The sequence below is a fragment of the Thalassophryne amazonica genome, chromosome 3 (assembly GCF_902500255.1).
Source record: "Thalassophryne amazonica chromosome 3, fThaAma1.1, whole genome shotgun sequence".
NCBI lineage: Eukaryota > Metazoa > Chordata > Actinopteri > Batrachoidiformes > Batrachoididae > Thalassophryne > Thalassophryne amazonica.
Window position 1 is genome coordinate 95,245,561 of NC_047105.1, and position 23,596 is coordinate 95,269,156.

A 23,596-nucleotide genomic window follows, 5' to 3' on the forward strand; every position below is an offset into this window, starting at 1 on the left:
GAAAGTGAACACAAGCAGATGCAAGGGTTCCAAAGTGTAGGAATGGGACATATGTTACGTTAACAATATCATGTTGCTTACTACTGTGCACTCAGCACAGTAGTAACACACTACTGTGTGGTTAGCTTCATTTCATGCCTGCAATACATTACAAAAAAGTTGTGGTTGAGCAATTTAGGGTGAGTAATGAGGTAAAATAAATAAATAAAGAACAGTCAAATATTTCTGACGTCCACCAATCCGGATCCAGAGCACCTCCAAAATTCAGTGGTGTCTTCCCTACCCTAATATCTATGTGTGGTGCAAATTTGGTGAGCATCTATGAAGTACTTTTGATGTAATCCTTACAAGCCTATATAAAGAGAAATCCTGTGCCAGGATCCGGATCCAGATCCAGATCAACTCCAAAATTCAGTGCAGTCTTCCATGTCTTAATGTCTATCTGTGGTGCAAATTCGGTGAGAATCTATGAAGTAGTTTTGACATAATTCTTCAAAGCCTATATAAAGGGAAATTTTGATCCAGAATTTGGATCTGTATCACCTCCAAAATTTAATGGAGTCTTCCATGGCCTAATATGTATCTGTGGTGCAGATTTGGTGAGAATCCGTGAAGGAGTCTTGACCTAATTCTTCAAAGCCTACATAAAGTGAAATTTTGATCCACAATCTGTATCCGGATCCAGATCACTTCCAAAATTCAGTGGAGTCTTCCATGGCCTTATATCTATCTATGGTGCAAAATTGCTGAGAATCTGTGAAGTAGTTTGATGTAATCCTTCAAAGCCTATATAAAGAGAAATTTGATCCAGAATCCAGATCCAGATCCGGATAAACTCCAAAATTTAATGTTGTCTTCCATGACCTCATATCTATCTGTGGTGAAAATTTTGTCAAAATCTGTGCAGTAGTTTTGATGTAATCCTGCTAATAGACAGACAAATAAATAAACACAGGTGATTTTATTAACGTCCTTGGCAGACATAATAAGTAAAATGTTATTTCAAATGGGTGATGCCAACAGGTATCCACAAAAGTCCGAGTCTTTGAGGAGCAAATATGTACAGAGGAACTCCAGTTTGTCAACAAATGTATGAGAAAATTATTTATGTCTAAAAACAATGTTTCTCAGAGAAAGATTGGAAAAATTTAACTGTGCAAAATAAGAAGCAACCTTGACCAGAAGTAGCACTGACATCTCTGGGCTCAGATGCATTTAGGTTGGACCATCACACAGTGGAACCGTGCGTTGTGGTCAGTTGAATCAGAATTCCAGATAGCTTTTGAAAGAAATGGACAATGTGTGCTCCCAACCAAATACAAACAGCACCATTCAGGGTCTGTCATGAATTGGGGTTGTGTCAGTGTCCTTGGCAAAGGGGACTTGATGACAGCTTTAATGCAGAGAAGTACATTGAGATTTTAGAGCAACATAAAGTGCTACAGAAATACAGTCCATCTACATTCATAAACCCACAAAAGGCATGTCACACTCTTCAGCAGAAGACAGTTTACAGATGTTAACATACATTTTAGCTTTGTAGTAACATCTTGGTGTGGCCACAGACATTAGTGCACAGACTGCACACACTGTTGTGACCGTGCACAGTAGCTCCCGTGTCACGGTGCTGTGTTCAGTGTCACTTGTAATCGGCAAAAATCTGGTGCATAACTGTGTAAAATATTGACACCATTTGGGCCCAATTACCTCTTTTGGAGTCATGATGCAATTGGAGCAGAAAATCAGCAATGAGAGGCTGCTCTTAACTGTAATGTGGGTTCTAATGTCGAGAGTGAAGTTGTCACTAAGCAATATGATAGCATTATAAAACTGTCACACAAAAAATTAACTGCAGTAATTCAAGTAATGCTTAGTGCTTTGGCAAGTAAAGGATGAAAATACTGCTTTGTAGGCACCAGCTCAGCGTCATAAGAGCAGCATGGTCTGGAGGAACAGAAACAAAAGCAACGTGCATTGGAGGAAGAAGCAAAGCAAATAAGGAGAAGGAAACATTTCAAGCTCAACAGAAGCTGTTGTTCTGTCAGCATCAAAACGATGACTCAAGCGCCACTGAACCTCCAGCCAAAAAAAAAAAACAGATGGACAAAATCAATACAACAATTTGCACCAAACAACGAAACAAATAATGTGTGACTATGCCCTGCATCATTTTCTGCCAGCTTGACGACAGACTCCAGGAACAGATCAGACTTTGCGATCCTTAAAAAAAAAAAACAGAAAAAACACCTGGCAATTTTGCAACTTTAAAAGCAACAGTTTGTAGCATTTAATGTGATCTAGTGCTGAAGTTGCAGATCACATTACACCCTTGCAAATTATGATTTTGTTTCTCCTTCACATTTTCGCTACTTGGTCAACAGGGATCCATGCTCCTTTGGAGACTCTTCTGCTAAGCAACATATATGATTCACTATTTCACAAAGATCCTGCGCAGTAGACAGAAGCAACCAGTGATTTCATATCTTTATTCTTCAGTCTTCCTGCTGTGCTGAAAAATGCGAAAAGACGGAGTACATTATGTCTTTTATGGACTACCTGCTCCCTCCATGTGGGGGCCCTCTTCCTCTGTGTGGGGGCTCTCTTCCTCCATGTGGGGCTTACTCCCACTGTGTGGGGCCTGCTCCCTCCATGTGGAGGCCCTCTTCCTACGTGTGGGACCTGCTCCATCCATGTGGGGGCCCTCTTCCTCCGTGTGGGGCCTGCTCCCAGCCTTGTGGGGGCTGGCTTCCTCCATGTGGGGGCCCCCTTTCACCGTGTGGGGCCCGCTTCCTCTATTTTGGGGCCCCCTTCCACCGTGTGGGGGCCTGCTTCCACCATGTGGAGGCCCGCTTCACACTCTCTCCATGTGGGGCCCGCTTCCTCCCTCTTCCTCCGTGTGGGGCCCGCTTTTTCTGTGTGGGGGTCCCCTTCCTCTGTGTGGGGCCTGCTCCCTTTGTATGGGGGTCTCTTTCCTCTGTGTGGGGGCCCGCTTCCTCTGTGTGGATCCTGCTCCCTCCATGTGAGGGCCTGCTCCCCTGTGTGGGGGCCGGCTTTCTCCATGTGGGGCCCACTCCCTCCGTTTGGGGGCGTGCTTCCCCCATGTGCGGGCCTGCTCCCATGTAGATCTGTAGAAATTCTAAGCTGATGAAAACACATTGCTTAGTTGTTGTAGGTATGAACACATGCTTCTGAATGCATATTCCCTTTCTTCTAATAAACACCCCTAAATCCTACACACTGTAGCTTTAATACACCATCAGAGTACTTATATATACTCAGCCTTTTCCTCAGAAAGAGTGCTCAATTTCTAATGGAGATTTTCTACAACACACTTTTATTTTAGAGAACATCTGAAGACTTGAAATAAGAACAAAGGAGGTTGTCTTTATTATTGTCAGCAGTTCACTAGGGGGCAGCATTGCAGTGTGAGTAAGAGCTATTTTCTTTTGAGCCCCAAACAAGGTTATTTAATGGCATTTTTTGGCAGTGGATGTAAAATAACAGAGGCACAACTGTCACAGGCAGCCAACTGTCCTGTGGTCAAAGCTAAAAATAGAAAAGGATTTTAACCTTTTGCATTTTTTTCTGTTGGAATGTTGCAACAGTGTGCAGAATTTGCACTATCTGAAAAAAATTAACAATGCAAAAAATAAAAGCTTCCATTCTATCTGAAAAATGAATGGAGAATAACAGCTTGTGCTATATGTCATAGAGAAAATAGACAAGACTGTTGCGATGTTAAAGATACAACAGCTGGCACACAAAATAAAATAAGCAGGAGCCCAGATCAACTCTGAAATGAAAGAGCACTGGTAAGCGCCGTTTCAATCTGTTAAATCCCCCCCAACATAAAAAAAAAGGCTGCAGCAGCTGGATGGTTATTTTAGAGATGTGGGGCTGGACTGGTTGTCTGTCTGGGTGGTTGCCATGCTTCCATGATGTCATGGATGCAGTGAAGCGCAGCACTAGTGCATGTTTCAAGACTCGACTTGCATCATTTCAAAAATTAAGTACTGTTATTTGTGGGATGTAACTGTGATAACGGACATATAATGTGATACGAAAAATGATTATGAGATCGCTATCATCTGTTTTTTAAAATCTCATCTAATCTAATCTAATCTGGGTGCCCTCTACTCACACTGGAGGACCGTCATGCTCTTACTGTGTCAGGAGAGCCAACACCATCCTAAAGGACTCACCCCACCATGGACACTCTCTGTTTGAGCTGCTGCCATCAGGCAGATGGTACAGGACCATTAAAACAAGTACAAATAGACTGAAAAACAGTTTCTACCCAACTGCTGTTAGAGCTTTGAATAGCACTGGGACCAAATAGCCAGGTCACATGCCACACTTGAAATGAGTACAATATTTGTTTATTTGCAGTATCCACTGCCACAGATGTAGCCACAGTTTTGTACACACTTTTCACTTTTTTAATATGTTATCTCTTTTTTGCTACTACATTAGTCGATTTTTTCTTTTTTAATTTGCGCTCTGGATATACCTTTGTCATTCTGTTAAATTTTGTTTATTTTCTTTTCTTCCCCAGACCTTTCAAATCTGTGTGTGGTTTACTCAGTTTTATATTTGCACTGAAAGGCTTGCACCTTACCTTTTCTTATACACAGTAAAATTTACTCTGCTGGGATAACATTTTGTCCCAGTCCAAATAGAGTTAAATATGTTACAGTTAGGGGTCCAGGCGGGACTGGACCAGTACTTGGCGATGGACTTAAATGCAAGGGAGCAAGAAACAGGACGGAATATGAACGAAAGGAGATTTATTAGCACTAAAGAATGACATAAAGGTGGCCTGCTGATGTGAGAGTCAGCCTGCTCGTAGCAGTGGAAATCTGAGTGCTGCAGGATTCTGAGTCAGTCTTGAAGGAGAATGTCAACTAAGGGTTCAAGGACCAGGATAAGGTGGAACGCTTGCCTCCGAAACCAGGAACTATGGGGAATAAAGACAGACAGGGTGAGTGAATGCACTCGTAATGCTGGAGTCTCACACATTCACAGTTGCAGGGTTCAGGAAATACAGTTCTTCTTCTTAAGAAATGCACTTCACTGTTCAGCAATAGTTCATAGTTCATAAGTTGTCTCCACAGGTCAGAGGTCAAGTGCTGTGTGTTGAAGCACAGGGCCAATTAAGCAGGACTTGATACAGCTGGACTGAGTTCTCAGTTGTTTGATATCAGAGTTTGTGCAGTTCGTACACAGAGTTCTTGAAATAGTTCTTTATCATAGCACAGAACCTGTTGGCATTGGCGTCACACCCTATTATGTTGCTTTCCACCTTGTTAGGCCATTTTTTATATAGTAATTTGACAATAATTTGACAGCAACATTAAATGTCCAAATGACTAAGACTGGGAAGTTTAACCATGATGGCAAGCCTGAAGATAAAGTTTAAAGGTATAATTCATGCAAAGTATTACTGATCAAACATGACACATCCAAGTATCACAAATCACAAAGATGTGCTGTAAACAAGGAGTCACGTGACAAAGACGTGAGTGCAAAGCGTCTACTGAAGACCTGCTGGGTGACAAAGAATAACAAGAAAAATGATTTCATGCTGGAAACGGCGGACAGGAATAGGTTAACAACACAAGCACCCAGGACATCCTGAACCACAGAGGAAGCTGGGTCATGTTCCTCACTGTTGTAAATATTGATCGTTGCTAAGTTACAAAAAAAAAGGCTCAAAAAAGACGAGCAGAGAGGATGCAGGCTGGTGATAACCATGTATGTGTCTCTAACAGGGTGGAATATTTTCACGGCCAGTGTCTAAACAGTCTGTCCATAATTATTATTTTTTGAGTCACTGCGCTTGTCCAACATGTATTCTTAAAACATTAACATTCCACTATTCTGATAGAATGTGAAAACCATGACACACGTCACAACAAGGTTGCCTCAAGGCGCTTCACACAAGTAAGGTCTAACCTTACCAACCCCAAGAGCAAGCACACAGGTGACAGTGGTATGGGAAAAACTGTCCGATGATTTGAGGACTAAACCTCAAGCAGACCAGACTCAAAGGGTTGACCCTCTGCTTGGGCAATGCTAGCAACACAATGGGGGATTTTCAAGATCCTGTTAGACAGCGCGTGCACGCATGCATGATGATGTCACAAGTCTATCCGGTTAGGGAGACGCAGTTTCTTTCAATAACAAGAACTGTCAAGAAACTTTCTCGTGTGTGGTTGGAGTTGTGTGGCACTAAGAATAGCCTTTTGAATGCTTGAATAACAATGTCAGTTGCACAAAGAAATCAAATAGCGAAAAGATGTTCATTGTGCCCAGAATGTTGGTATTTTGGTCGTTGAACTTTCCTAGCAACAAAGCCCTGGTCACACGCCACTAATGAAGGACACTGAAACCAAAATGAAACAATAAATCTGGACTTATGTTGACTTTCAGAGACATAATTTAACCGTCATCCAGTTTCGTTCCTGTACAAATCCCAATGACATCTTCAATTCGTCCGTATTCCATTTTGCTTTTTGTTTTGATGGTTCCTCAGCGTTTGCGTAATTCCCGTACCGTCAGCGTTCCGTTTGACAGTTACCCAACTTCGTCCAACCTCCCAAGTCCGACGTCTGTGCGCCAGTTCGCATGCCGTCTTTGGCTGGAGAGGCTGTACGCAACAGACAGCTGCACAGATTTCTTGTTTCGTTTTGACTTCAGTGTCCTTTGTTAGTGCCGTGTGACCGGGGCTTTAGAGCAATATTGTATATATTGGTCATAACTCAGAAAGATAACAGCTGGGTGGACTGGGATGGAGATGAAAGTGTCTTGGCCAAGGACATAGACAAGTAGTGTAAAGCACAGACCTGATATCAAATTCTGGGCCCCCTGTGTGTAGAAAAGGTTCTAAATATCATTGTACTAATATGTAAGTACAAATAAATAAATAAAAACTTTTTTTATGTGGCTGCCATGCTGCGTTCGCTCTGATTGGCTGATTACCGGTCAGATATTTTCCCATATCGGACCAGTTTCCATGGCAATCGGTCTGCAGTGCGTATTTTGTTACAAACCAGGAAGCTAAAAACATGACTAGAAAAACTAAGACGGACATGAACATACCCCATAAATATCTAAACAGCATCGGAAAAAAACACAGATTGAAAAGCTTACCAGCTAACGACCAGACCATCTGTTAGCAAGTTCTTCATGGAGGTGAAGAAAACGAACGAGCCCAACACCGTCATCAGCATATTCAGGTGATACTGTAAGTTTGCTTGTTTATAGATATAATATAACCTTGTCTTAACCTTGTCTGCTCAGTCTGTACGGGGATATCAGGCCTCAGTGTTTTTTGCATGGGCCGAGCGCCAGCGAGACACCCCGGTCTGATATTTTCCTGTACAGACCTCACACTCAGTTAATAATCCTTTAGTATTTATCAAATTGGCACATACCTGTCATATGCATATAATTAATTATCAGCTGTTGATAAATCCCACATGTTCTAAAGCACATGCACATTCGTGGTCATTTTCATTTTTAAAAAATGCTCTCAATTAACCATACGTATATGGTCACAAAATACACATTTGTGGTTTGTGTTTCTCACCAGAATAACAGCTATGAGAGCAAAGACAATCAACTTTAGTAAAACAGAGATTGAGTTGCATGTGTGTGGTTACATTTAGGGGACCCCCCCCCCCCAAAAAAAAATGTGTGTGTATGTATATGCATACATATTCCTATTATATTATATATATTATACATGCACATTCCTTAAGTTTCAATCAATCAATCAACTTTTTTCTTATATAGCGCCAAATCACAACAAACAGTTGCCCCAAGGCGCTTTATATTGTAAGGCAAGGCCATACAATAATTACGTAAAAACCCCAAAGGTCAAACGACCCCCTGTGAGCAAGCACTTGGCGACAGTGGGAAGGAAAAACTCCCTTTTAACAGGAAGAAACCTCCAGCAGAACCAGGCTCAGGGAGGGGCAGTCTTCTGCTGAGACTGGTTGGGGCTGAGGGAAAAAACCAGGAAAAAGACATGCCATGAAGGGGGGCAGAGATCGATCACTAATGATTAAATGCAGAGTGATGCATACGGAGCAAAAAGAGAAAGAAACAGTGCATCATGGGAACCCCCCCACAATCTACGTCTAAAGCAGCATAACCAAGGGATGGTCCAGGGTCACCCGATCCAGCCCTAACTATAAGCCTTAGCGAAAAGGAAAGTTTTAAGCCTAATCTTAAAAGTAGAGAGGGTATCTGTCTCCCTGATCTGAATTGGGAGCTGGTTCCACAGGAGAGGAGCCTGAAAGCTGAAGGTTCTGCCTCCCATTCTACTCTTACAAACCCTAGGAACTACAAGTAAGCCCGCAGTCTGAGAGCGAAGCGCTCTAATGGGGTAATATGGTACTATGAGGTCCCTAAGATAAGATGGGACCTGATTATTCAAAACCTTATAAGTAAGAAGAAGAATTTTAAATTCTATTCTAGAATTAACAGGAAGCCAATGAAGAGAGGCCAACACGGGTGAGATATGCTCTCTCCTGCTAGTCCCCGTCAGTACTCTAGCTGCAGCATTCTGAACCAACTGAAGGCTTTTTAGGGAACTTTTAGGACAACCTGATAATAATGAATTACAATAGTCCAGCCTAGAGGAAATAAATGCATGAATTAGTTTTTCAGCATCACTCTGAGACAAGACCTTTCTGATTTTAGAGATATTGCGTAAATGCAAAAAGGCAGTCCTACATATTTGTTTAATATGCGCTTTGAATGACATATCCTGATCAAAAATGACTCCAAGATTTCTCACAGTATTACTAGAGATCAGGGAAATGCCATCCAGAGTAACGATCTGGTTAGACACCATGCTTCTAAGATTTGTGGGGCCAAGTACAATAACTTCAGTTTTATCTGAGTTTAAAAGCAGGAAATTAGAGGTCATCCATGTCTTTATGTCTGTAAGACAATCCTGCAGTTTAGCTAATTGGTGTGTATCCTCTGGCTTCATGGATAGATAAAGCTGGGTATCATCTGCGTAACAATGAAAATTTAAGCAATACCGTCTAATAATACTGCCTAAGGGAAGCATGTATAAAGTGAATAAAATTGGTCCTAGCACAGAACCTTGTGGAACTCCATAATTAACTTTAGTCTGTGAAGAAGATTCCCCATATACATGAACAAACTGTAATCTATTAGACAAATATGATTCAAAACCACCGCAGCGCAGTGCCTTTAATACCTATGACATGCTCTAATCTGTGTAATAAAATTTTATGGTCAACAGTATCAAAAGCAGCACTGAGGTCCAACAGAACAAGCACAGAGATAAGTCCACTGTCCGAAGCCATAAGAAGATCATTTGTAACCTTCACTAATGCTGTTTCTGTACTATGATGAATTCTAAAACCTGACTGAAACTCTTCAAATAGACCATTCCTCTGCAGGTGATCAGTTAGCTGTTTTACAACTACCCTCTCAAGAATCTTTGAGAGAAAAGGAAGGTTGGAAATTGGCCTATAATTAGCTAAGATAGCTGGGTCAAGTGATGGCTTTTTAAGTAATGGTTTAATTACTGCCACCTTAAAGGCCTGTGGTACATAACCAACTAACAAAGATAGATTGATCATATTTAAGATTGAAGCATTAAATAATGGTAGGACTTCCTTGAGCAGCCTGGCAGGAATGGGGTCCAATAAACATGCCGATGGTTTGGACGAAGCAACCAATGAAAATAACTCAGACAGAACAACCGGAGAGAAAGAGTCTAACCAAATACCGGCATCACTGAAAGCAGCCAAAGATAACGATACATCTTTGGGATGGTTATGAGTAATTTTTTCTCTAATAGTCAAAATTTTGTTAGCAAAGAAAGTCATGAAGTCATTACTAGTTAAAGTTAATGGAATACTCAGCTCAATAGAGCTCTGACTCTTTGTCAGCTTAGCTACAGTGCTGAAAAGAAACCTGAGGTTATTCTTATTTTCTTCAATTAGTGATGAGTAGAAAGATGTCCTAGCTTTACGGAGGGCTTTTTTATAGAGCAACAAACTCTTTTTCCAGGCTAAGTGAAGATCTTCTAAATTAGTGAGACGCCATTTCCTCTCCAACTTACGGGTTATCTGCTTTAAGCTACGAGTTTGTGAGTTATACCACGGAGTCAGACACTTCTGATTTAAAGCTCTCTTTTTCAGAGGAGCTACATAACCTCTAAATCACTTTTGAACATAATTTTAATAAGGTTTAAGAAGCTTTAATACACTCACCACCACAAGTTTCATAAAACTTTCCAATTAATAAAATAAATAGACAAATATTTATCATTACAGTTGTCCCACAATCCTTTTCTTTCCTGTGACATCATTGCAGTCCTGTCTTTATTAAGATAAAATCTCTCCTAATCAAATTTGAGCATCAAAAAGGAAGGCGGTCTGGGCACACTTTTAATATATAATTTAAGGAGGGGCGTGATTTATTTCATGCCAGTATGGAAGATAGGACTGCACACCTCCAAATGATGGCAATTATCTACCCATGTATCACCGCCAGTAATATATTTAAATGATGAAATATCAAACATGTGATTTAGAACTGAGTCAGTAAACTATTTGATTTGTTCCTTTTGGTAATAGGTGGGGACTAAGGTGTTTCTTGATGACAAAGGTGAAGGTTTTTATTTATTTATTTTTATTTAAATGATGAGGTCAAAAGCTGCTGTGTAGTTCACATGGGTGCCTTTTGATACCAATGAGGCCATATGTCTGTTTATAACTCAACATAATTACAAACTGTGTTAATCTGAGGAAATAAAGAACATATGATGTTGCAAGTATGTGCATGTGCATTGCTTAAGCACAATTCTGTGTGTATGAATGGTTGATAAAGGATGCCCATGGTCTGAATATTAGTAGTCTAATTTTTAATCCCAGACATCATACAGAGTCATGAGGTCGATGGATAGAGGGCTTTGGTTTGCTAATTAATGCCTATGTGCAAGAATGAACAGGGTTCTTGTGCTTCTTGTCTTACTCTATGATTGTAAGACTTGGACGCCAACTAGTGCTCTATAAGGCAATGATTGGATGTCTTTGGAACTTCATCTCTGAGAAATTCTTGGGTATTGCAGGATTGCTATTTTGTTAAATGATGTAGCTACATTGTAATCAATTACTAATTAACACATAGTTCCAATGGGTTTGACCCTTCCAGAGAGGCTAGGCAGGTGAACGACAGACACAAAAACTGAAAACAAAACCCCCAAAGAAAAATGTTTTGAATATATAGTTACAATCCCAATTCCAATGAAGTTGGGACGTTGTGTAAAATGTAAATAAAAACAGAATATAATGATTTGCAAATCCTCTTCAACCTATATTCAATTGAATACACCACAAAGACAAGATATTTAATGTTCAAACTGATAAACTTTATTGTTTTTGTGCAAATATTTTCTCATTTTGAAATGGATGCCTGCAACACGTTTCAAAAAAGCTGGGACAGTGGTATGTTTACCACTGCGTTACATCATCTTTCCTTCTAACAACACTCAATAAGCATTTAGGAACTGAGGACACTAATTGTTGAAGCTTTGTTGGTGGAATTCTTTCCCATTCTTGCTTGATGTACGACTTCAATCATTCAACAGTCCGGGGTCTCCGTTGTCGTATTTTCGCTCCATAATGCGCCACACATTTTCAATGGGTGACAGGTCTGGACTGCAGGCAGGTCAGTCTAGTACCCGCACTCTTTTCTTATCTGTACGAAGCCCACACTGTTGTAACACGTGGCAGAATGAGCTTGGCAATTGTCTTGCTGAAATAAGCAGTATCAGATTTGTCGAACAGAGAAGGCTGGAGACAAATGCGGGACTCTGACACAGTAGTTCTGGGTCAAAGAGACGGTTTTACTGAATAAATCAAGTGAGGTCCGGCACACACGAGAGGCAGTCCCAAACACACAAACAAATCAGAATCATCAGACAAATAGCGTGGTCGGTTATAAACAGGCAGGTGGTCAAAACAACAATGTGGCAGCAGTACTTGAAGAACATAGTGAAACAGAGCTAGAAGCGAAGGCACAAGGTGCAACGATCAGGCGAATAGTAATGAGCTGCAGATTGGAAACACCTGTGGAAAGATCCAGAACAGGGTGTGGCCCAAACAGAGTGCAACACACCCCACCAAGCACCAAGAGAGACAGACAAGAGAAATAGGGACAGATAAAGCCCAAGCAGGAAGCACCCAGCTAGAGAAGTTACAGAGACAGCACAATCCAAAATCCAGACTAATCAGACCATAAAAACAAAGCCTAAACAGCACAAAAATGAAACAAAGACCTAAACTAGACATGGCAGAAAACCGGACAACACACAGTACATGACAGGACCCCCCGTTTAATGGCCAGCACCCGACGGCCCAAGGGAGTCAGGATGCCGAGTGTGGAAGTCCGTGATCAGGTCCGGGTCCAGGGTGAAACGGGAAGGGACTCAAGGGCGCCCCTCCGGCCCGTACCCCTCCCAGTCCACCAGATACTGCACTCCCCTCCCACACCACTGAGACCCCAAGAGGCGCCGCACCGAAAAGACCGGCCCACTGTCCACGTACCGGCTACGGACGCCGGTGGGAACGGCTGGAGGGCCATATAAAGGAACTGGCACGGGCAGGCTTCACCTGGCTGACGTGGAAGGTGGGAGTGTTATCCTCAGGATCTGGGCAACTGAAGGCGTACAGAAACCCGGTTAATTATCTTTGTGATGGGAAATGGACCAACAAACCTGGGAGCAAGCTTCCTTGGCAGACCCCGGAGGGGCAGATGGTGGGTGGAGAGCCACACCCATTGTCCAAGTGAGTAGACAGGCTCCTGTGACCTTTTCAAATCATTGTATTCTGTTTTTATTTACATTTTACACAAAGTCCCAACATCATTGGAATTGGGGTTGTAGATTCAAAGTCAAAACTGTGCACTGTGTCGGGTTTGCAAAGAGATCAGGACGATGAATCATGTACAGAGATGGATTCCCTCCAATCTATGCGTGACACCAATGTTTGAACAGAAAACAGAAAATAACCACACAGATGGATGGCTGATTAGGAATAACGTGACACTCAGGTGAGTACCACCAGAAACAGACACAATAAAACCCAAAACCTCACTAAACCAGTAAGAGAATCTGGCACCCTACATTATTTACAGCATTGTGTTTCCTGGTCTCCTTGGCAAATATCACACCTGTCAGTGAGCATATCATGAATTTCAGACTTTGGCCTTCATAGTTGTCCTGTTTGTGTCTCAGTCTACGCTCCAGCTGTGGTCAGTGACTCACCTTCAGCCATACCAGGGAAATCATCAGAATTGTAGTCAGTCACAAGTCCGTCAGTGTGTGCTCTGTTGTTGTTTGAAAGTTTATTTCGATATCAAGGCACAAAATAAATACAACAATAACTAATATAAATTATAAAGAAACCATAATCAATGGATATTCCATAAGGAGTGAGAAGGCAAGTACAACTTACCTCCCACCCCTTGTCCTTAAGTGTTGTGTTGTTCATTCGGCTGCTCCCGGTTTTTGTTCGGGGTCGCACAGGGATGCAGCCAGATCTGCATAACATAATTAACTTATACACATGATATATGCATGAATACATATAAATATACACACATAGTCAAATACATTCATCCATACACATGATATATGCATTAATACATATAAATATACACACATAGTCAAATACATTCATCCATCAGCACATGTAATATAAATCCACATGTACCATATAAACATAATACACAGAAATGCCACAAAAAGACTAGCAAAGCTAGCCAAAGTAAGGAATGAAAAGAATTAAGTAGAAATAACCAAAAACAACAAAAAATAGTTAAAAAAAACAAAACAAAACCTAAACATTTGCCCCTAAAGCACCTAGTGACTGGCCACACCTCTTTCATCCTCATACCTTTTGAAAATCCTATTTTTATACAGCATTTTGAACTGTCTCATATTTGAACATTGCTTCAATTCCACACTAAATCCATTCAGAAGTCTCACCCAAAACAAAAGACAGACAAAAACAATTTCTGGTTGTACTAAATCTTGATTAAAAGTTACATTTTCTCCTTAGATTGTAATCCCCTTCATGATTAAACAGTTGTTGAATAATAATAATAGATTATTTGTTGCTTTGAACATTATTTGTGCTGTTTGGTATTGCACAATGTCAGTAAGCTTGAGTAATTGTAGAACCAATGCATTTGTGTGATCCTGATAACCAGCTTTAAGAAAGATCCGTATTGCTCTTTTCTGTAGGATATTTAATGACCTTAATGAGGTTTTGTAGTTGTTGCCCCAAACCTCATCACAGTACTGCAAATAAGGAGAGACTAGTGAACAGTATAGAGTGTGGAGTGATTTGCCATCTAAGACCTTCTTTGCTTTATTTATTACTGCAATGTTTCTTGAGACTTTACTTTGTATATGTTTAATATGTGGTTTCAAGCTAATTCTGTCATCTATTTCTACCCCCTCTACTTTTATCTTTGCCTGTGTGTTCATTCTGCAATTTCCAAATAACATTATTTTGTCTTACCTAAATTTAATGATAACCTGTTACTGTCAAACCATATTTTTAATTTGTTCATGTCTGTAGTTATTTCCTCCTGCAATTGTACTATATTATCCCCTGAGTGAAAAATATTGGTATCATCAGCAAATAGTACAAAATGCAGTAGCTTAGAAACCTTATACATATCATTGATATACAGAATAAAGAGTTTGGGGCCCAATACTGACCCCTGGAGGACGCAGAAATAATGTCCAGACATGATGAGGAACAATTACCCAACTTGACAAACTGTTGTCTCCCACTTAAATAGCTTTAGACCCACTCAAGCACTAGTTCCCTGATACCGTTTCTTTCCAGTTTACTGATTAATACTGTCATGGTTGATTGTGTCAAATGCTGTCTTCAAATTTATGAACACCCGTGCAGTACATTTTTGTGGTCTATAGCATTTGTGATTAGTTCTATTGCTTCAATTTGTTGTGTGTTGGGGGGTTTGGCTGGATGTTTTTGTGTTGTTTTCTTTTCTTTGCTCTCCAGGTGGTATGCAAACTGGTTTTTGTCTGTGGAGACGGTGCTGGCAGAAGAATCCTTCACCCTCATCAACATGATGGACTGCACTTGTGGAAGGATGTCCACGTGCAGGCCTAATTGACTCGCCAGCACCTGTGGAGATTGCTCCCGTGCAGACTGAAGGACTTCAGCTGAAGCAGATAATTAGATGGCGTTCTGCATTTTAAGCATGAGTGGTTCAAGCAGAATTGCCGGGAACTCGTACCCTTGGACGCTCGTTTGTGAGACGCGGAGGATCCGCGCCTGGGTTTGACACATCGTGCCTGTGAAGGAGGAGGTGATGGACACATGCTGTCAGCACACATCAGAGTGATGATTGTCTGAATAAGTGTGTTAATAGTAATTGGTATTTGTTACGCAGTATATTTGAACATTGATGAGAATTGTTGCAGCTCGCTTCTCACGGCCGTGGCGTGCGGTACTGAGTGATCCTCCACCTGTGTGAGAAGCTGCTCATTACAGCAAAGCTTAAGTCAGACCTGAATGTTGCTGATAGTGTGTGCCTTTTGAAGGATATTAGTTGTAGCTGTTGACTTACCTCACCTCTTCTATCCTTCACAGAGTCAGTTTGTCGTGTCCACCTGGGGGGTGTTTGGCGGTGAATTTGAATCCGGAAGCGCCGGGCTTCGATCCCTTTGGGCGCTGGAGAGCGCACCGTCCTTCACTCCGCCAGACAAACCATATATTATGTTGTACACAATTATTACACAGAAAGGGAAATAAATGTTTTGTTTTTGGAACCGCTTTCTGGTTATTTAGAGCTGGGTTCAGTCAGACGCAGGTCCGCTCCTCAACCCGCGTCGGCACATAACACAATTATTGCCAATGTTGTTGATTTATTTGACCTAAATTCATACTGATTCTCTCCAAGTATGTTGTGTTTTTCTAAAAATGAGTCCAATCTGTTATTAAAAAGTTTTTCCAGTATTTTTGAGAATTGTGGTAATAATGAGATTGGTCTATAATTAGTGAAATGATGCTTGTTCCCAGTTTTGTGTAGAGGTACGACCTTGGCTATTTTCATTTTATTTGGAAATGAACCAGTTTGAAATGAAACATTACATATGTATGCTAATGGTTGGAGATGCCCTCAGGTACCTTTTTCACTAGTGACATATCAATATCATTATAATCTGTAGATTTTTTTATTCTTACTTTCAATGACAATATCCAGTATTTCTTGTTCTGTCACAGCATAAACAACAACGATTTCTCTCTGGCATATACTCTCTATATTTCCCAGTATCAGGGATTTGTTTTGCTAATTCAGGTCCAACGTTTGCAAAGAATTCATTAAATCTGTTAGCTACTTCATCCATGTTATAATTTTCTATATTCTTGTCAATAAAATAGGTAAACTATTGTGAATATTGCTGTTTCTTATAACATTATTTAGTACCTTCCATGTTCCTTTAATATTATTTTTATTGTCCTCTAATATCCTCTAATAATAATCTTTCTTAATTGCTCTTACAATATTAGTTAACTTATTTTTATATTTTTTATATTTGCATTCTGCCTCTATAGTTCTCTGTCTAATAAAATCTCTGTATAGTGTATTCTTTTTTTTTTTTTACATGCATTTTTTAACCCTCTTGTCATCCATGGAGAAATATTATATGCCAGTTTCTTGTTGTATTTCTTAATTGGACAGTGCTTAACATTGTCATGCCCCGCCCAGTTCCAGGCTTCTGTCCTTACTTTCCCTCTTTCTTTGGTTCTGCTCCTTCTGCCCCAGCCTTGTTTTATTAATTGCCATTTTCATCTTGTGTTTATTCTATGTTCTATTTTTGCTTTGGCACTTTCTTTGTTACTCTTATACTTCAGCGATGTTCCAGTTCCATTCTAGTTTTGTTCTATCAGTCTGTGTTTTCATGGTTTATCAGTTAGTTATTGTTTGCCTATTTTTGCTGTTCTCATTTCTGTAATTTGTAGTACTGTGATGCCAGGTTTTATTATCACTTAGTTTCCGTTTTTCTTATAGTTTTGTCTGTCTGTGCCACTCAGTTTTGTCATGGTGTGTTATTTCCCATCATTCTGTTTATCATGTTCTGGTATGCTTTTCAGCCCTGTTCAAGTTTAGATTCATGGTCATGTTTTTCTTTGTATGATCTTCAGTTGTCTTGTCTGTAATCTCTTCACTGCTCACTTGCACCTGTCTGTCTCAGCCTGTTCTCGTCTGCTGTGTGTCTGCACTCTTCTCAGTTCTCACGTGTTCACACCCAGCTTCATTTTTATCAGTCTTTTCTCGATCATGGCACTCTCTGCACCTGCACTTTCTCATACTGTTTGGCCACGCCCATTTGTCACTGCCTTTCTGCATGTCTTTGTCCGCTTAGTTTACACCTGACCACGCCCCCTTCAAGGCTCGTCCTCCACCACGTGCACTCATTATCTATTTATCCCCGGTCTATTTAAACTGCTTCAGTTCACTTTCTCCCTGCTTGTTTGTTGATTCATTCACGTACCAGCACTTTGTCTCAGTCCTGTTTTGCCAAGCCGTGTTTTTGATTCAGCTCTGTGTACCGGATCCTGCTTTTTGCCTCAGCCCTGACAACTCTGTTTGCTCGTGTACTGACCCTGCTTGTTTTGACCACGTCCCTATCTTGTTCCTGCCCGGTACTTTTGCTCCGCGGACTGCCTTCCTGTTACGAACCAGGCCTGAATTAAACCACCTTTAATCATATGTCCTGTTGTGAGCCTGCATTGTGTCCAGCCTCTGTCTGTGCCTCGCCTCCGCTCAGTCCTGTCAAACATATAATAAGTAAATATTTTAAGAATTCATTGTAAGCGGATCAACATTGTTATTCTATATTGTATCCCAATTCTGTTCCAGCAGTTCTTTCTTAGTGCATTTATAGACAGGACTCCTCTGTTAATTCATCGTAGTCTATTTTTGTCTATTTTTTTCCCAGGTTTATATATTAACTGTAATTACTGGGAGATGGTCACTAATGTTGTTGAGTAATAATTCACTAATTGCCTTATTATCAATATCATTTGTAAATATGTTGTCAGTGAGAGTAGCAGAAGTAGATGTAATCCTGCTGGGTCTTGTGATTCTGGGAAAAGTAGCACATGCTGTACATTGTATCAATAAATTCATTTGTAGGTTTGTGGTTGTTGGCATTGAACAGGTCAGTGTTCCGATCTGCACATATAAAAACTGTTTTGCTACCTATATTTGAAAATATACTTTCCATCCATTCACTGAAAATTCCAATGCTAGAATCTGGTGTTCTATATATACAGCTCACAATAATATTTGTGTTTTTATTTTTCTTACAGATTTCAATTGATAAACATCCAAGAACATAATCGACCACAGTTGTCATTCCCTCTATAATCCTTGGAATCTAATGTTTTATCGATATATATAGCCACTCCTCCACCACCTTTGTTTTCTCTGTTTTTATATGTAAGTTCATAACCCTCCATTTGAAAGTCTATTCCTCTTTCAATATTCATCCATGTTTCTGATATTGCAATGATATTGAAAGGTTGTGAAAAAGTATTCAGATAGTCCTTATTTTTAAAAATTTGCATACAAGCTTCTGCTGTTAAAATGAATAAATGATAGTTTATCCACAGATTTAATATCCTGGTTGTAGTGATCATCTGTGTAGTAGCAGCAATTATTGTTAATGGTGGAGAAAAAAAAATTACTGTCCGTGTCAATACCCTGTTCCAAGTCCAGAATGCTGTGATTGGTGTACTCAAAAATTTTCAGTTCCAGCTGCTCATAGTCACGTATCCTCTGTGTGATGTGGTTCATGTACCCAGATGTATAATGCTTTCTGTCGATGCATGAAGTCATTGTTGTGTTTTGTTTGTTACCTCCATGTCCAGTCCAGTCCTATCCAGTCTAGACCACGATGATGCAGTATAATCCAGTGACATTCATTGGTATTTGTCCAGTTTAGTGCTGCTTCGTATGTAGATCACTCTGGCTTCCTCGGGGGTCCCGTTCAGTTTTATGAATACTTTGCAATTTGAAGTCCATGTGTTATGTATTTTTCTGTTTTTTTTTTTGTTGTCATGCTTTCCAGGCATATCAGAGTTGTGTTTGGCTAGGAACTCATTCATGAAGACATTTGTTCCATTCAGCTTTCTTCCTTGTTTCAGCAGAGCGATTTTGTATTTTCTCTTTGTGAACCTGAGTATTACAGCTCGTTTCCCACTGGTGTTTCTCCTGGGCAGAGGGTGGCAGGCCTTGATGTTATCACAGTCCAACTCGATCCCCTTGGACCATAGAAACTCAGCCACCTGTTTCTCCATGGAGCTAACATCCAGCTCGGGGGCATGCTGCTGTCTCTAGCACTGACCTGACTGAAAGCATCACCATCAAGACTATATGTGTGTTTATCTGTGAAATTTTGGGTTCTGATAGATATAGGTGAAGACTAGTATGTCTGTTTTCAGCCACATTGGTATCTTTTAACGTGTACCAAGACCATAACATTAAATCAAGACAAACATGCCTTTAAAGTTGGTTGTGAAACTTTGTTGCTAATCGCAGGGTCGTGGTGACCGCTAAGGCCAGGATGCATCTGTACATTGCTGCATTCATCTTTCCCTCAATCCTGGCTAGTCTTCCAGTTTCTGCTGCTGAAAAACATCCCCACACCATGATGCTGCCACCACCATGCTTCACTGTAGGGATGGTTCCTGGTTTCCTCCAGACATGATGCCTGGCATTCGTGCCAAAGAGTTCAATCAGACCAGAGAATTTTGTTTCTCATGTTCTGAGAGTCCTTCAGGTGCCTTTTGGTAAATCCAGGTGGGCTGCCATGTACCTTTTTCTAAAGAATGACTTCAGTCTGGCCACGCAGAGATGGTTGTCCTTCTGCAAGGTTCTCCTCTCTCCACAGAGGAATGCTGGAGCTTCGACAGAGTGACCATCAGGTTCTTGATCACTTCCCTGACTAAGGCCCTTCTACCCAGATAGCTCAGTTTAGATGTATGGCCAGCTCTAGGAAGAGTCCTGGTGGAACTGAACTTCTTCCATTTACGGATGATGGAGGCCACTGTGTTCTTTGCAACCTTCAAAGCAGCTGAAATGTTTCTGTACCCATCCCCAGATTTGTGCCTAGAGACAATATTGACTCTGAGGTCTACAGACAATTCCTTTGACTTCATGATTGGTTTGTGCTCTGACATGCACTGTCTTGCCAAATCATGTCCAGTCAACATAATTTACCACAGGTAGACTCCAGTTAAGATGTAGAAAGACCTCAAGGATGATTAGTGGAAACAGGATGCACCTGAACTCAGTTCTGAGCTTCACAGCAAAGGCTGTGAATATTTATGTACATGTGATTTTTTTTTGTTTGTTTTTTTAATAAATTTTCAAAAATCTTAAAAAAAAATCACCTCATTAGTATGGGGTATTGTGTCTAGAATTTTGAGGAAAAAAACAAGAATTTCAACCATTTTCGGTTAAGGCTGTAATATAAAAAATATTTGGCAGAAATATAGAACTTTTTCAATTTTTTATATATATAATATTCTGTTTTCTATGTTCAAAAGAGTACAGGATGAAGTCACCTAATCGCACCCATTTTTTATACATTATCAATCAAATCATGTAAAACATTTGTGTGGGAACAAAGCAACACAGGTTAACAAGGCACATCCTGTTTATAACTATACTCAACAAAAATATAAACGCAACACTTTTGGTTTTGCTCCCATTTTGTATGAGATGAACTCAAAGATCTAAAACTTTTTCCACATACACAATATCACCATTTCCCTCAAATATTGTTTACAAACCAGTCTAAATCTGTGATAGTGAGCACTTCTCCTTGCTGAGATAATCCATCCCACCTCACAGGTGTGCCATATCAAGATGCTGATTAGACACCATGATTAGTGCACAGGTGTGCCTTAGACTGCCCACAATAAAAGGCCACTCTGAAAGGTGCAGTTTTGTTTTATTGGGGGGGGATACCAATCAGTATCTGGTGTGACCACCATTTGCCTCATGCAGTGCAACACATCTCCTTCACATCATCCGTGAAGAAAACACCTCTCCAACGTGCCAAATGCCAGCGAATGTGAGCATTTGCCCACTCAAGTCGGTTACGATGACAAACTGGAGTCAGGTCGAGACCCCGATGAGGACGACGAGCATGCAGATGAGCTTCCCTGAGATGGTTTCTGACAGTTTGTGCAGAAATTCTTTGGTTTTGCAAACCGATTGTTTCAGCAGCTGTCCGAGTGGCTGGTCTCAGACGATCTTGGAGGTGAACATGCTGGATGTGGAGGTCCTGGGCTGGTGTGGTTACACGTGGTCTGCGGTTGTGAGGCTGGTTGGATGTACTGCCAAATTCTCTGAAACGACTTTGGAGACGGCTTATGGTAGAGACATGAACATTCAATACACGAGCAACAGCTCTGGTTGACATTCCTGCTGTCAGCATGCCAATTGCACGCTCCCTCAAATCTTGCGACATCTGTGGCGTTGTGCTGTGTGATAAAACTGCACCTTTCAGAGTGGCCTTTTATTGTGGGCAGTCTAAGGCACACCTGTGCACTAATCATGGTGTCTAATCAGCATCTTGATATGGCACACCTGTGAGGTGGGATGGATTATCTCAGCAAAGGAGAAGTGCTCACTATCACAGATTTAGACTGGTTTGTGAACAATATTTGAGAGAAATGGTGATATTGTGTATGTGGAAAAAGATTTAGATCTTTGAGTTCATCTCATACAAAATGGGAGCAAAACCAAAAGTGTTGCGTTTATATTTTTGTTGAGTGTATGTTCTAGTTCATCCATTCAATGTATTACTCTTAAAGATTTGTTTGAACTTATGTAGTGATTTTTCTCTTCATTTTACCAACTCATTGCATCTAAGGGATGCAGTGAGTTTTTGCATTTGTGTGTTAGCTGTTTTTTTTTTGGTTTTTTTTTGGCAGATATACATTCCCCTTTATGGAAGCCCGTTTGCGCCACTTGAAAAAAAAGTTTTTTTGATTAATTGCGAGATAGTATCTCACAATTCTGACTTATTATCTCACAATTCTGACTTCTTATCTCGCAATTCTGACTTATTATCTCGCAATTCTGGCTTATTATCTCACAATTCGGACTTATCTCGCAATTCTAAGTTACTATCTTGCAATTCTGAGATACTTTATGTTACGAAATGCATTGCCCACTACATGGTCATTCCATTCGATCATTGAAAGCTATTTTCGGTGTGGTTTCACAAACAGTGAGATTCGGACGCTATTACATGAGGAGGATGACATTGAAATAAGCCTCCGAACTTTACAAAGAACTTTGGCAAGGAACCATCTGTGGCGCAGGCGAAATAAAACGGATGTTGTCGAGGTGGCGGCGTTCATCCATCAGCAGCTACAGATGTCGGGTCAACAACACGGCTACAGATGGATGCACCAGAAGTGCTGGATGGCTGGCATAACCACGGACAGAGAAACTGTCCGTCTGTTGTTAAGACTCATGGATGGTGGTGGCGTAGATTTACGAGCAAGGCATCGCTTGAGCCGTGTTGTGCCGGATTCAGCACCCCTGCCGTGAAAAGCACCCCCTTCACGGCAACGCGCATTTGAACCTTGTCGCCTTTAAACTCACATTTAACAGCACAGATACACAGTTTGCGCAACAAAAACGTACACAAATCAATATGATCCTTATTCTATCTCACGTTGTCTCCAGATATGTGGGAGTGAACAGAATATGTTCATATTTACGAGCACTAATTGGCTGGTTTTGTTCAGTAGGAACGAAGCGTCTGACATTATCATGTTTATTTTATGACGTTTCATCACACGATGGTGTTTGTTTTAGTGTTTATTTGTTTAAATGATTTTAATTTTATTCATTGACGTTATAAATTAATATGCAGCTTGAATCACTGTGGAACGTTTGAGGACCCTGTTGAAATTAGCGTCCATTCCTATTGTCTGTATATGTATTATGTCTGTATATAATATATGAATTTATTCAGAGTATCCTAATCATCATCAGAATTATTATTATTATTATTATAAAAATGTACACAAAACAATGGTTATCATTCCATGTAATAGTAACTCAGAATTGCGAGATAGTAACTCAGAATTGCGAGATAGTAACTCAGAATTGTGAGATAATAAGTCAGAATTGCGAGATAGTAACTCAGAATTGTGAGCTAAGAAGTCAGAATTGTGAGATACTATCTCGCAATTAATCAAAAAAACGTTTTTTCAAGTGGCACAAACGGGCTTCCATACCCCTTGTATTTTGGTTATGTTCTTTCATGTGGAACAAATTTTGGGATGTTTGGAACCTGTTTTTTGTTGTTGTTGTTGTTTGTTTTAACTCCTTACATGTTCTGAGTTGTTCTGTGGTCAACGAAGCCCTTCAGTTTAAGAGTGGGTTGGTTGGTTCTCTGTAAGTGGTTTTATTGACAGTTCTTGGAATATTAGTCCTATGTTTGATTTGTATGTATTCTCTCACA

The 23,596-nt window shown here is 40.5% G+C and overlaps 1 long non-coding RNA gene across 1 annotated transcript; it reads left to right on the plus strand.

Moving 5' to 3' along the window:
- The first annotated feature begins 259 nt into the window (after positions 1-259).
- Positions 260-23,085, plus strand: LOC117507296. Its single transcript, XR_004559670.1, has 3 exons — positions 260-270; positions 16,369-16,380; positions 22,641-23,085. It is a non-coding gene; the product is annotated as an uncharacterized LOC117507296 (long non-coding RNA).
- Positions 23,086-23,596: the final 511 nt, after the last annotated feature.